We start from the raw sequence: 13339 nt of genomic DNA, 5'->3' as shown, positions 1-13339 counted from the left end.
ACAGAGAATTTGATAGTCAATGTTCTATGTGTTCTGACTGCTCCACCTACTGGCTGTTCCATCTATCTCCTCCTCAGGCCTCCTTGTTCCTTGAGACACAACCTACTGAAATGAGGCCAGTTAACAACCCTGCAAGGGTCTCTAAATGTTCAAGTGAAAGGAAGAGTCACTTAGCTCTGTGAGGGAGGCATGTCAAAAGACTAGACAGACCAAAAGCTAGGCCTTTTGTGACAAGCAGTTAGCTGAGCTGTGATTGCAAAGGAAGAATTCTTAAAAGAAATTAAAAGTGCCCTCAAAAGTTGTGCTAACTCTACTCTACTTGTGCTTTGTAAATGGAACAACAAAGCCTGAATGGTAGCACATCTGTTTACAATATGGTTTACTGAATATTTTAAGCCTACTGTTGAGATCTACTGCTCAGAAAGAAAAAAAAAACAAAAACGTTTCTTTCAAAATATTACTGCTGCCATCCAAGCCACTCTGAAACATAGTATGGAGTTTCCTTAGGATGTTAAAAATAGAGCTACCCTACAACCCAGGAATTTCACTACTAGGTATTTACCCAAAGATACAGATGTAGTGAAAAGAAGGGGTAACTGCATCCCAATGTTCATAGCAGCAATGTCCACAATAGCCAAAATGTGGAAGGAGCCAAGATGCCCTTCAATAGATGAATGGATAAAGGAGATGTGGTTCATATATACAATGGGATATTACAGAACCATCAAGAAGGACAAACACCCACCATTTGTATCAACATGGGTGGAACTGGAAGGGATTATGCTAAGTGAAATAAGTCAAGCAGAGAAAGACAATCATCACATGGTTTCATTCATATGTGGAACATAAGGAATAGTGAGGAGGACCACAGGGGAAGGGAGGGAAAACTGAATGGGAAGAAATCAGAGAGGGAGACAAACCATGAGAGACTCTGGACTTGAGAACTACACTGAGGGTTACAGAAGGGGGGTGTAGAGGGATCGGGTAACCAGGTGATGGGTATTAAGGAGGGCATGTGTTGTGATAAGCCCTGGATGTTATACACAACTAATGGATCATTTAACACTACATCAAAATCTAATGATGTACTATATACTGGCTAACTGAACATAATAATAAAAAAATAAAATAAAAATAAAATAAAATGAAATAAAAATAGGTCTTGTTAAAACAATTTTTAAAAATAGCTTGTGGGAAAAACAAACAAACAAACCCAAGATATTACTGCTCATTGAGAATACACCTGGCTACCTGAGAGCCCTGATGGAGATGTACAATGAGAGGAATGCTATTTTCATGCCTGCTTACACAGCATCCATCCATTCTTCAGTCTATGGATCAAGGAGTAATTTTTACTTTCAAGCCTTATTCTTTAAGAAATACATTTTGTAATGCAATAGCTGCCATCACTAGTGATTCCTTTGATGGATCTGGGCACAGTAAATTGAAAACCTTCTGGGAAGTATTTACCATTTTAGTTGTTATTAAGAACATTTCCAATTCGTGGGCAAAGAACAAAATATGAACATTGATAGGAGTTTGGAAGAAGTTAATTCCAACCTTCATGGGTAACTTTGAGGGATTCAAGACTTCACTGGAGAAAGTAACTACAGATGTGGTAGAAACAGCAAGAGAACTAGAATAACAAGTTGAGCCTGAAGATGGGACTGAATTGCTGCAACCAAATGATAAAATTTGAATGGATGAGGAATTGCTTCTCATGGATAAGCAAAGAAAGTGGCTTCTTGGGACGCCTGGGTGCCTCAGTTGGTTAAGCTTCTGCCTTCGGCTCAGATCATGATCCCAGGATTCTGGGATGGAGCACCATGTTGGGCTCCCTGCTTAGTGGGGAGCCTGCTTCTCCCTCTCCTTCTGCCTCCCTCCCCCTGCTTGTGTGTGCTTTCTCTCTTTCTCAAGTTAATAAATAATTTTTTAAAAAAAAAAGAAAGAAAGTGGCTTCTAGAGGAGTGGCTTCTACTCCTGATGAAGATACTGATAAAATTATTGAAATGACAATAAAGGGTTTAGAATATTACATACACTTAGTTGATAAAGCAGAAATAGGGTTTGAGAGGATTGACTCCAATTTTCAAAGAAGTTCTGCTGTGGGTAAAATGCTAAAACCAGCCCAGCCTTCAGCAGCTGCAACACTGAGTCAGCAGCTATCAGCATCAAGGCAGGAACCTCCACCAGCAAAAAGATTACAACTCATTAAAAAGCTCAGATGATGGTTAGCACTTTGTAGCATAAAGTACTTTTTAATTAAGGCATGCATATTGTTTTTCAGACATAATGGCTTTGCACACATAATAGACTACACCATAGTGTAAACATAACTTTTATATGAACTGGGAAAGAAAAAGTGCATTCGATTCACTTTATTCCAATATTTGCTTTGTTGCGGTGGTCTGGAACAAAGCCCACAATATCTCTGAGGAATACCCATATCACATACATGTGATTTTGTATCCTATGACTTTGATTCTTTCATTTATTAGTGATAGTAAATATTTGGTATTCTAGATTCCTTGGGGTTTTCTATATAAAAGTTTTATGAACAGAGACCATTTTGTATCTTTCATTGTAATGTATATGCCACGTTTTTCTTTATTGGACAACTACAGACTCCAGTAAAATATTAAATAAATATATTAAGAATGACATTTATGCCTTGTTCACATTCTTAGGGAGAAAATATTGAAAAATTCATCTTTGAGTATAATATTAGTTGTGTGTTTTCATAGGTGCTATAATCAGTCAATCATATTGAAGAAGTTTCCCTCTATTTCTAATTTTGAGGGTTCTCTCCATGAACAGGTATTGAAAGGTATCATATGCTTTTTTATGTATATTAACATGTTCATTTGGTTTTATCTACTATCTGTAAATGAAATAATTACATTGATTGATTTTTAAGTGTTAAACTACTTATTTTTCCTGAAATAAATCTCTGCTTACTATGATATGTTATCTTTTTTCTTTATTGATAGATTTGTTCTATTGATATTTTGTTTATGACATTTGCATGTATGCTCATAAAGAATAAAAGACTGTAATTTTTTTTTCTTTTAATACCTTTGCCAGAATTTGGTACCAGGCCTACCTGGCCCTTTATAAGGGCTACTAAGGTCTTATATTTCTTATCATATCAATTTTGATAAATTGTGTATTTTAAATAATTTCTCCAATTTATATCCAAGTTGATTAATTTATTGGCATGAAGTTTGTAATATTTACTTATTTTAATTTGGTAGAATCTGTAGTGATATCTTTTTTTCCTTGTTACTGGTAATTTGTATTTTTCTTCTTTCCTTGAAAATGTTCTTATGGTTTTATGAATTTTATTTGAATTTTTAAAGAACTAAAGTTTGAGTCTCTAAACATTTCCATTGCTGGCAACTTTTTAATTGGCTCTTTCTCTTGTCTTTATTATTTCCTTCTTTCTATTACATTTGGACTTAATATAGTCTTTATTATTTAGATAAAATGTGTCTTTTTAAAAATGTTTAAAAGATTTTATTTGTCAGAGAGAGAGAGCACAAGCAGGATAAGTGACAGGTAGAGCAGGCAGAGGGAGAAGCAGGCTCCCTGCTAAGTAAGAAGCCTGATGTGGAACTCCATCCCAGGATCCTGGGATCATGACCTGAGCCTATGGTAGACATTTAACTGACTGAGCCACCCGGTATTCCAAACATATCTTATTTTTTAAAAACTATATTCAACGCGATACGTTTTCTCCTTGGTGCTTGTTTTTGGCTTTATTCCACAAATTTTGATATGGCATCCTTTCATTATAAATCACTAAGGATTTTTAAATCTTTTTCTTGTGTTTTGTTTTTTAAATTGTTTAGAAAGTATTTAACAAATAGTTGTATATTTTCTAGGTGTCTTATTTTTATTGACTTGTCATCTAATTCCATTTTGGTCACAGAACATACAACCTAATAGCTCAAACTTTTAAAATGTATTGAGATTTGTTTTATGATTCAGCATATGTTTAATCTTAGTAAAATCTCCTTGTGCACTTGTAAAAGGCAATGTGCATTAATACATATCATTCTGATGTATTTTGAGCATTATATTTCCTAAGAATTCTAAATATCTTTGCATTTTTAAGCAGTATGTATGTTATCCTCCATGTTCAAATTGATATTGCTATGTCTGACCTGATCTCTACATATATTTGAATGTGTTGTTCTTTTATATGCTCACATTTTGTTCACTTCTATGCTTCTCGTGCTTTTTCTAAGATTCATATTGATGTATTTTCATTTTTATGCAGCACATAGTGAGTGATTGATATAAAATTTGTCTTGTGAAAAATTACTCAGAAGACTGTATTATAATAATAACAACTTTAAAATATACTATGTAAAAAACTCCATATGTTGAGTCAGGTGGCACAATTCTTAAATTTAAGCCAAAATGGTTCCTCATCTCAAAATTGTAGTTTCAAAAATTAAAATCTTCCAATAATTTTGGCTTGTATAGCAGACTAGTATTGATAATAACTTATATCCATATACATTTGCAATTTCTGACTTCTCTTACTGTTAAATTGGTCAGATGACACATTTTGACCAATGGATGTGAGCAGAAGAGACTGTGGGGCTAAGATGTTCAATTATTTGGCTTGCCTCCACCCTCTTCTCTCTCTTTGGCCTGGAAAGACATCATGAGACAACTCAGAGGCCATGACACAGCCAACTACAAGGTGGACACAGCCTTTACCACATGCAAATCTGATATCAATGAGACATAGACTTCTTTCATATTAAAATAATGAGATCATTTGTAATATAGTTCAGCTAGGTTTGCAGGGTGTTTTACTATATTCAATCTGTAAATTTTCAAAATTCTATAATGCTGTCTTCTGTAGTTAAAAGAAAATATAGCAACTAAGCTTATAAAGTATACTTCCAGATTATATTTTGTTTTTATCTTAAAGCAACACAGTGAGTTGCAAGGTATTACACATAAAGGTAATATTATTTTTATTAACATATAATGTTTTGCTAGCCCCAGGGGTACAGGTCTGTGAATCATCAGGCTTACACACTTCCTAGCAATCACCATATCACAAACCCTCCCCAATGTCCATAACCCAACCACCCTCACCACAACCACTCCCCCCAGCAACCCTCAGTTTGTTTTGTGAGATTAAGAGTCTCTTACAGTTTGTCTCCCTCCCAATCTCATCTTGTTTCATATTTTCCTTCCGTGCCCCCAAAACCCCCCAATCTGCCTCTCAAATTCCTTATATCAGTGATATCATATGAAAATTGTCTTTCTCTGATGGACTTATTTTGCTCAGCATAATACCCTCTAGTTCCATCCACATCATTGGAAATGGCAAGATTTCATTTCTTTTGATGGCTGCATAGTATTCCATAGTGTGTGTGTGTGTGTGTGTGTGTGTGTGTATGTGTGTGTAAAATTTCCTCTTTATCCATTCATCTGTTCATGGACATCTAGGTTCTTTCCATAGTTTGGCTATTACGGACATTGCTGCTATAAACATTCAGGTGCATGTGCCCCTTCAGATCACTACGTTTGTATCTTTAGGGTAAATACCCAGTAGTGCAATTGCTGGGTCATAGGGTACCTCTATTTTCAACTTTTTGAGGAACCTCCATGCTGTTTTCCAGAGTGGCCGCACCAGCTTGCATTTCCACCAACAGTGTAGGAGGGTTCCCCTCTCTCCATATCCTCGCCAACATCTGTCATTCCCTGACTTGTTTATTTTAGCCATTCTGACTGGTGTAAGGTGGTATCTCATTGTGGTTTTGATTTGTATTTCCCTGATGCTGAGTGATGTCAAGCACTTTTTCATGTCTGTTGGCCATCTGGATGTCTTCTTTGCAGAAATGTCCGTTCATGTCCTCTGCCCATTTCTTGATTGGATTATTTGTTCTTTGGGTGTTGAGATTGATAAGTTCTTTATAGATTTTGGATACTAACCCTTTATCTGATATGTCATTTGCAAATATCTTCTCCCATTCTGTCAGCTGTCATTTGGTTTTGTTGACTGTTTCCTTTGCTGTGCAAAAGATTTGATCTTGATGAAGTCCCAATAGTTCATTTTTGACCTTGCTTCTGTTGTCTTTGGCAATGTTTCCAGGAAGAAGTTGCTGCACAGAGGTTGAAGAGGTTGCTGTCTGTTTTCTCCTCAAGGATTTGGGTGGATTCCTGTCTCACATTGAGGTCTTTCATCCATTTTGAGTCTATTTTTGTGTGTGGTGTAAAGAAATGATCCAGTTTCATTCTTCTGCATGTGGCTGTCCAGTTTTCCCAACACTATTTGTTAAAGAGGCTGTCTTTTTTCCATTGGACAGTCTTTCCTGTTTTGTTGAAGATGAGTTGACCATAGAGTTGAGAGTCTATTTCTGGGCTCTCTATTCTGTTCCATTAGTATGTGTGTCTGTTTTTGTGCCAGTACCATATTGTCTTGTTGACGAAAGCTTTGTAATAGAGTTTGAAGTCTGGAATTGTGATACCACCAACTTTGGCTTTCTTTTTCAACATTCCACTAGGTATTCGAGGTCTTTTTTGTTCCATATATATTTTACGATTATTTGTTCCTTTTATAAGAAAAAATGATGATATTTTGATAGGGAGTGCATCAAACATGTAGATTGCTTTAGGTAGCATAGACACTTTCACAATATTTGTTTTTCCAATCCATGAGCATGGAACATTTTTCCATTTCTTTGTGTCTTCCTGAATCTCCTTCATGAGTACTTTATAGTTTTCTGAGTACAGAATCTTTTGCCTCTTTGATTAGGTTTATTCCTAGGTATCTTATGGTTTTGGGTGCAATTGTAAATGGGGTCAACTCCTTAATTTCTCTTTCTTCTGTCTTGCTGTTTGTGTATAGAAATGCAAGTGATTTCTGTGCATTGATTTTATATCCTGACACTTTACTGAATTCCTGTATGAGTTCTAGCAGTTTTGGAGTGGAGACTTTGGGTTTTCCACATAAATTATCATATCATCTGCAAAAAGTGAGAGTTTGACTTCTTCTTTGCTGATTAGGATGCCTTTTATTTCTTCTTCTTGTCTGATTGCTGAAGCTAGGACTTGCAGTATTAGGTTGAATAGCTATGGTGATAGTGGACAGCCCTGCCATGTTCCTGACCTTAGGAGAAAAGCTCTCAGTTTTTCCCCATTGAGAATGATAGTCATTGTGGGGTTTTCATAGATGGCTTTGATGATAATGAGGTATGACCCTCTATCCCAACACTTTTAAGAGGTTTGATCAAGAAAAGGATGCTGTACTTTGTCAAATGCTTTTTTCAGCATCTATGGAGAGTATCATATGGTTCTTGTTCTTTCTTTTATTAATGTCTTGTATCACTTTGATTGATTTGCAGATATTGAACCAACCTTGCAGCCTGGGGATAAATCCCACTTGGTTGTAGTGAATAATCCTTTTCAGGTACTGTTGAATTCTATTGGCTAGTATTTTGGTGAGAATTTGCGCATCTGTGTTCATCAAGGATATTGGTATGTAATTCTCCTTTTTGATGGGGCCTTTGGTTTTAGGATTAAGATAATGTTAATCTCATGAAATGAGTTTCGAAGTTTTCACTCCATTTCTATTTTTTTTGGAATAGTTTCAGGAGAATAGGTATTAATTCTTCTTCAATATGGTAGAATTCCTCTGAGAAGCCGTCTGGGCCTGAGCTCTTGTTTGTTGGGAGTTTTTTGATGACTGCTTTAATCTCCTTACTGGTTATGGGTCTGTTCAGGTTTTCTATTTCTTCCTGGTTCAGTTTTGGTAGTTTATATGTCTCTAAGAATGCATCCATTTCTTCCAGATTGTCAAATTTGCTGGCGTGTAGTTGCTCATAATATGTTCTTATATTTCTTTGTTATTGGTTGTCATCTCTCCTCTATCATTCATGATTTTACTTATTTGGGGTCCTTTCTCTTTTCTTTTTGATAAGTCTCACCTGGGATTTATCAATCTTATTAATTCTTTCAAGGAACCAGCTCCTGGTTTCATTGATTTGTTCTACTATTCTTTTGGTTTCTATTTCATTGATTTCTGCTCTGATCTTTATGATTTCTCTTCTCCTGCTGGGTTTAGGCTTTCTTTGCTGTTCTTTCTCCAGCTCCTTTAGGTGTAGGGTTAGGTTGTGTACTTGAGACCATTCTTGTTTCTTGAGAAAGGCTTGTATCGCTGTATACTTTCCTCTCAGGATCACCTTTACTGTGTCCTACAGATTTTGAACCATTGTGTTTTCATTATCATTTGTCTCCATGATTTTTTTTTCAATTCTTCTTTAATTTCTTGGTTGACCCATTCATTCTTTAATAGGATGCTCTTTAGCCTCCATGTATTTGGGTTCTTTACAACTTTCCTCTTGTGATTGAGTTCTAGCTTCAGAGCGTTGTGGTCTGACAATATGCAGGGAATGATCCCAATCTTTTGGTACTGGTTGAGACCTGATTTGTGACCCAGGATGTGATCTTTTCTGGAGAATGTTCCATGTGCACAAGAGAAGAAGGTATATTCTGTTGCTTTGGGATGGAATGTTCTGAATATTTCTGTGATGTCCATCTGGTCCATTGTGTCTTTTAAGGCCTTTATTTCCTTGTTGATCTTTTGTTTGGATGATCTGTCCATTTCAGTGAGGGGGTGTGTTAAAGTCCCCTGCTATTATTGTATTATTGTTGATGTGTTTCTTTGGTTTTGTTATTAATTGGTTTATATATTTGGCTGCTCCCATGTGAGGGGCATAGATATTTAAAATTGTTAGATCTTCTTGTTGTACAGACCCTTTGAATATGATATAGTGTCCTTCCTCATCTCTTATTACAGTCTTTGGCTTAAAATCTAATTTGTCCGATATAAGGATTGCCACCCCAGCTTTCTTTTGATGTCCATTAACATGGTAAATTGTTTTCCACCCCCTCACTTTAAATCAGGAGTTGCCTTTGTGTATAAAATGAGTTTCTTGTAGACAGCATATTGTTTTTTTTAAAATCCATTCTGATACTCTGTGTCTTTTGATTGGGGCATTTAACCCATTTACATTCAGGGTAACTCTTGAGAGATATGAATTTAATGCCATTGTATTGCCTGTGAGGTGACGGTTACTGTATATTGTCTCTGTTCCTTTCTGATCTACTACTTTTAGGGTCTCTCTTTGTTTAGAGGACCCCTTTCAATATTTCCTGTAGCGCTAGTTTGGTGTTTACAAATTCTTTTAGGTTTTATTTTTCCTGAAAGCTTTTTATCTTTCCTTCTATTTTCAATGATAGCCTAGCTGGATATAGTTATCTTGGCTGCATATTTTTCTCATTTCATGCTCTGAATATATCATTCCAGTTCTTTCTGGCCTTCCAGGTCTCTGTGAATAAGTCTGCTGTCAGTCTTATATTTTTACCATTGTATGTTACAGACTTATTGTCCCAACCTCCTTTCAGGAATTTCTCTTTGACACTAAGACTTGTAAATTTTACTATTAGATGACAGGTTGTGGACCTATACTTATTGATTTTGAGGGACTTCTCTATGCTTTCTGGATTTTGATGCTTGTTCCCTTTGCCATATCAGGGAAATTCTCTACAATAATTCACTCCAATATACCTTCTGCTCCCCTCTCTCTTTCTTCTTCTTCTGGAATCCCAATTATTCTGATATTGTTTCATCTTATGGCATTACATATCTCTCAAATTCTGCCCTCGTGATCCAGTAGTTGTTTGCCTCTCTTTTGCTCAGCTTCTTTATTCTCCATCATTTGGTCTTCTGTATCACTAATTCTCTCTTCTGCCTCATTTATCCTAGCAGTACAAGCCTCCATTTTTTATTGTACCTCATTAATAGCTTTTTTGATTTCAACTTGGTTAGATTTTAGTTGTTTTACTTCTCCAGAAAGGGCTTTTATTTATCTAGGCAGGGTTTCTCTAATATCTTCCATGCCTTTTTCGAGCCCAACTAGCACCTTGAGAATCATCATTCTGAACTCTAGATCTGATATATTACCAATGTGCATATTGATTAGATCCCTAGCCTTTGGTACTGCCTCTTCTTCTTCTACTTCTTTTTTTTGTGGTGAGTTTTTCTGCCTTGTCATTTTATCCAGATAAGAATATATGAATGAGAGAATAAAGTACAAAAAGGGTGTCAAAGACTCCAGAAAAATGTATGTAACCAAATCAGAAGAGATCCCAAATGGGGGGGGGGGATGGAGTAAAAATAAAGTAAAAATATATAAATATAGATATAGATACGACTGGTAAACAGAACAGAGCCACCCACTTAATATTCTGTGTATTTTGGTCTCTTAGAAGAAAGTACCTTCCACAATTTTAAGGAAAAAAATTTATATACATATATAAACAAAAATATGGGTAAACAAGATGAAGGGATGGAATATGACTGTAAAGATGAAAAATTTTTAAAAAATTCTAAAAAAGGAATTAATAAGATAAGTTGGTTGGGAATAGAAAGAAAAAGAATATGGAGAGAATTTGCTCAGTCTGGAGACTAGAACCAAACCCTCTGCTAGATTCAGGGTATATTTTGATCTATTAGAAGAAGTTGTATCCCAAAATTTTTTAGAAAAAAAAAACCCAATACGTGTGCAAAAAAAATAAATTTAGATACAATGATGGATAAAATATGACTATAATAATGAAGGTTTAAAAAGGTTTTTTAGAAAGGTATTGTTAAGATAAACTTGTTAAAAATGGTAAAAGAGGAAAGAGGAAAAGTTTAAGAAAATTAGAATAAGAAAAAAATTAAAAATTTAATTAACTTTGCAAGATCAAAGAATCATGGGGAGAAAGCCATGCATTCCATGCTTTGCTTTCCCCTCTTCTGGAATTCCACTGTTCTTGATCAGTGAGCTTGGTCTTGGCTGGATGTTCTTCCTGATCTTCTGGGGGAGGTGCTTGTTGCTATGATTCTCAAATGTCTTTGCCCAAGGCAGAATTGCCCTGCCCTTGCCAGAGGCTGGGCTAATGAATGTGCTGGAGTTCATTTTCAGGATCTTTTGTTCCCTGAACACTTTTTGTAGAGCTCTGGAGGATGGTGATGAAAATGGCGACCTCCCAATCTTTGGCCTGGATGACTCAGGGACCCACTCCTCAGTGAGCCCTTGGAAAAAAGTGCTCAAACACTCCTTTCTCCCTGGTCTCCAGCTGCACTCTGAGCTCACTCGGCCTGTGACTGAGCATTTCTGTCTCTGGCACACGGCCCTGTTTGGAGTCTCCATGGAGCATGCCACTCTGCTCTTCCGGTGGTTCTCCCCTGATCTTCCACTTGTGGGGTCCCTGCTCAAAGAGCAGTGGCCTCATTGTGCCACAGATGACAGTTTAAGGTATCCCTGAGTGGAAAACTCACTCCTCAGCTCCGTCTCTGTAGCTGGCTTCCCAGCTCTAATACCTGGGAGCTCTGTTACCCTCAGACACCCCCAATCCTTTTGTGACCCCATGGGACCTGAGACCACACTGTCCCTGTGAGGTCTCCACCACTGCTTAGGCTCTGGAGTGATGCCCCTCAGTGGAGCAGACTTTTAAAAGTTTGAATTTTGTACTCTTCTGATTCACTGCTTGCCAGGAGCCAGCCCCTCCCACCGTGGTCTATCTTCCCATTGCTTTGTATTCACTTCTCCGCACATCCTACCTTTTGAAAGTGGTCAATTTTCTGTTTCTAGAATTGCTGCTCTTCTCTTCAATCTCCTGTTGGGTTTATAGGTGTTCAGAATGGTTCGATAACTATCTAACTAAACTCCTACAACCTGATGTCATCTCAGTCTGCTACACCTCCACCATCTTGATCTTAAGGTAATATATTTTTATTATTTATTTGTTTGTTTTAAAGATTTCATTTATTTATTTGAGAAAAAGAGAGAGAGAGAGAGAGAGCACAAGCGGGGGGAGGGGGCAGAAGGAGAGGGAGAAACAGGCTCCTTGCTGAGTAGGGAGCCCAATGTGGGACTTGATCCCAGGATGCTTGAAGGCAGACACTTAACCAACTGAGTCACCCAGGTGCTCCTAAAGGTAATCTATATTTTTATAGATTTATTTTAATCTATATTTTTATTTTATATTTTTATTTAATCTATATTTTTACGACAAACTGAATGTACTAAGTGTTTGATAAATGTTAAAAAGTACTCATTATGTGTGATCACAAAGACTGAGGCTTCTGTTTATATAAATCAGAATGACTAAGATATAGTGTGTCCTCCCTAAATGTTAACAATTATCTTCTCAATTCTACAAAATAAAGAGCTAGAATTTAACATGCTCAACTGATTTGTTTTTAATCCACTTTATTTTTGTATAGAGTGTAAGAAAGTGGTCCACTTTCATTCTTTTTTTTTTAAATTTTTTATTTATTTTCAGCGTAACAGTATTCATTGTTTTTTCACCACACCCAGTGCTCCATGCAATCTGTGCCCTCCCTAATACCCACCACCTGGTTCCCCCACCCTCCCACCCCGCCCCTTCAAAACCCTCAGGTTGTTTTTCAGAGTCCATAGTCTCTCATGGTTCACCTCCCCTTCCAATTTCCCTCAACTCCCTTCTCCTCTCCATCTACCCTTGTCCTCTATATTATTTGTTATGCTCCACCAATAAGTGAAACCATATGATACTTGACTTTCTCTGTTTGACTTATTTCACTCAGCATAATCTCTTCCAGTCCTGTCCATGTTGCTACAAAAGTTGGGTATTCGTCCTTTCTGATGGAGGCATAATACTCCATAGTGTATATGGACCACATCTTCCTTATCCATTCATCCGTTGAAGGGCATCTTGGTTCTTTCCACAGTTTGGCGACCGTGGCCATTGCTGCTATAAACATTGGGGTACAGATGGCCCTTCTTTTCACTACATCTGTATCTTTGGGGTAAATACCCAGCAGTGCAATTGCAGGGTCATAGGGAAGCTCTATTTTTAATTTCCTGAGGAATCTCCACACTGTTCTCCAAAGTGGCTGCACCAGTTTGCATTCCCACCAACAGTGTAAGAGGGTTCCCCTTTCTCCACATCCTCTCCAACACACGTTGTTTCCTGTCTTGCTAATTTTGGCCATTCTAACTGGTGTAAGGTGGTATCTCAATGTGGTTTTGATTTGAATCTCCCTGATGGCTAGTGATGATGAACATTTTTTCATGTGTCTGGTAGCCATTTGTATGTCTTCCTTGGAGAAGTGTCTGTTCATATCTTCTGCCCATTTTTTAATATGATTATCTGTTTTGTGTGTGTTGAGTTTGAGGAGTTCTTTATAGATCCTGGATATCAACCTTTTATCTGTACTGTCATTTGCAAATATCTTCTCCCATTCCGTGGGTTGCCTCTTTGTTTTGATGACTGTTTC

Source organism: Martes martes (genome assembly GCF_963455335.1).
Source record: "Martes martes genome assembly, chromosome: X".
Classification (NCBI taxonomy): domain Eukaryota; kingdom Metazoa; phylum Chordata; class Mammalia; order Carnivora; family Mustelidae; genus Martes; species Martes martes.
The sequence above is the reverse complement of the archived record's forward strand: the minus strand, read 5'-3'. Positions refer to the sequence as shown.